This window comes from Nematolebias whitei, chromosome 15, assembly GCF_014905685.2.
Source record: "Nematolebias whitei isolate Nwh7 chromosome 15, NemWhi1, whole genome shotgun sequence".
Taxonomy (NCBI): Eukaryota; Metazoa; Chordata; class Actinopteri; order Cyprinodontiformes; family Rivulidae; genus Nematolebias; species Nematolebias whitei.
Window position 1 is genome coordinate 18844191 of NC_056512.1, and position 2929 is coordinate 18847119.

A 2929-nucleotide genomic window follows, 5' to 3' on the forward strand; every position below is an offset into this window, starting at 1 on the left:
ATTATTTCCTCTGGTGTCGGATGCTGTGCAGCTGGAAGGATTTTTACAGAAATATCTTTGCTTTTGGACATTTGTCATGATGCGTAACCATAACAACAAGGTTGTTTTTTTTACAACCGGGAGAAGCTGATTAACATCTCCAAAGCTCAAATAATATCTCAACTACACCCCCAAATCCCAAATGAGTTGAAAAGGAGGCGTTGTGGATGCAGAGCAGGAGCAAAGAAGAGGGAGAAAGAGAGAAGAATGAAGTTTAAACCATCTCTTCCATCGATCATGATGGGCAATGTGAGATCGCTGGGAAACAAGTTGGATGAACTTCAAGCCCTAACAAGGACCCATCCAGAGTATCGGGAATGCAGTGTTATATGTTTCACTGAGACATGGCTGCAGGATCATATCCCCGACTCCAGCGTTTCTCTGCCAGACTTTCTGACCATACGAGCAGATAGAGATTTAAAGAGGAGTGGCAAAAGGAAAGGAGGTGGGTTGGCAGTGCTTGTGACCAACAGATGGTGTAATCCTGGACATGTTACTGTGAAGTGTCATCTCTGCAGTCCAGATATTGAACTGTTAGCACTAAGTTGTCGTCCATATTATTTGCTAAGAGAGTTCACCAGTGTTATTTTGGCAACTGTTTACATTCCACCCAATGCTGTTGCCGAGACTGTGTGTGATGTCATCAGCTCCGAAGTTGCTAAGCTACAGACACAACACCCTAGTGCGTTTGTTGGAATATCTGGAGATTTTAATCATGCCCCTCTCTCTGCTACACTTCCAACATTCCAACAGTTTGTCAGCTGCTCTACCAGAGAAAACAAAACGCTGGACTTGTTTTATCCAAATGTCAATGATTCATACATCGCTAAAGCAAGACCTCCTCTTGGCAAATCAGATCACAATCTTGTGTTTCTCTGTTCAAAATATAAACCCCTTGTTCAGAGGCAACCTGCAATAAAGAGAACAGTGAGAAAATGGTCAACGGAAGCTAAAGAAGCCCTGCGGGGTTGTTTTGAGGCTACAGACTGGGATGCACTGTGCCAGCCACATGGAGAGGACATCAGTGCCATGACTGAGTGCGTGACCGACTATATAAACTTCTGTGTAAACAACACCATCCCCACCAGAACAGTGAGATGCTTCCCCAATAATAAACCCTGGATTACCACTGACCTGAAGGAACTGCTAAACCAGAAAAAAAGAGCCTTCAAGGAGGGAGACAGGGAATTATTGAGGAGCACACAGAAGCAAATAAAAGTCAAAAAACAGCAAGGAGGTGTACAAGAAGAAGCTGGAGAGCAAGCTCCAACAGAACAATATCAGAGGGGTGTGGTCAGGGATGAAACAGATCACAGGCTTCAAGCAGAAGGAGGATCAGAAGGATGGAAGCCTGGACAGAGCCAATGAACTGAACACATTCTTCAATAGGTTCAGTTCAGGAACAAGCTCAGCATCCTCCTCTCTTGCCCACAGCCAAACATACATACCAACCTCCATTGACCCAAGGCTGTCCTGTCACACCTCAAATACTGTATCTACCACCTCAGTCATGGACCCTTCTTCTACATATTGATCTTCAACCAAATCAGAAGATGCTGATACCTCCTTTGCCTCCCCCCTCTGCGTCTCCAGAAGTCAGGTGAGGAAGCAGCTGGAGAGACTGAACTGGAATAAGGCTGCAGGTCCAGATGGTGTCAGTCCCAGAGTCCTGAAGGTCTGTGCAGAGCAGCTCTGTGGGGTTCTGCAGCACCTCTTCAACCTTAGCCTGACCCAGGAGAAGGTTCCAGTGTTGTGGAAAACATCCTGCCTTGTTCTAGTACAAAAGAAAACTCACCCATCAGTCCTCAATGACTATAGACCTGTTGCCCTGACATCCCACATCATGAAGGTCCTAAAGAAACTTATGTTGGCCCACCTGACTAAACAAACAAGCACATATCATGACCCACTGCAGTTTGCTTATCAGCATGGACTTGGAGTTGAAGATGCCATCATACACCTGCTTCAGCAGACTCACTGTCATCTAGAAAAGTCAGACAGCACTGTGAGAGTCATGTTCTTTGATTTCTCCAGTGCATTTAACACAATCCAGCCTGATTTGCTTTGTCAGAAACTCCAGAAGACTCAGGTGGAGGCCTCAACAATCACCTGGATCAAAGACTACCTGACAAACAGACCACAGTTTGTGAAACTAAAGAGTTGTGTGTCTAACCAGGTGGTCAGTAGCTCAGGAGCACCACAGGGGACTGTACTCTCACCATTCCTTTTCACTCTGTACACCTCAGATTTCCAGTACAAAATAGACTCCTGTCATCTGCAGAAATATTCAGATGACTCTGCAGTGGTCGGGTGTATCAGAGATGGACAAGAAGCTGAGTACAGGGAACTGGTGGACCACTTTGTGGCATGGTGTGGAAACAATCATCTCATCTTGAATGTGAACAAAACAAAGGAGATGATTGTAGATTTCAGGAGAATCAGGAACAGGTCCAACCCTATTTCCATCATAGGAGAAGAAGTGGAGGTGGTGGAGAATAATAAATACCTTGGAGTTCACCTGGACAACAGACTGGACTGGAAATGCAACAGTGAATCCGTCTACAAGAAGGGACAGAGCAGACTGTACTTCTTGATGAAGCTGAAGTCCTTCAGCGTTTGCAGCAAGATGCTACATATCTTCTATAAGTCTGTTGTAGAGAGCGCTATCTCTTCTGCCATCATCTGCTGGGGGAGCAGCACCAGAGCAAGTGACTTAAAAAAGATCAACAAGCTCATAAAGAAGGCTGGCTCAGTTCTGGGGACTACTCTAGAACCTTTTGGAGATGGTTGTACAAAGAAGGATTCTTCATAAAATGAAGAACATTATAGACGACCCTCAGCATCCTCTTCATCAGACTGTCATACAACAACAGAGAGTCTTCAGTCAGAG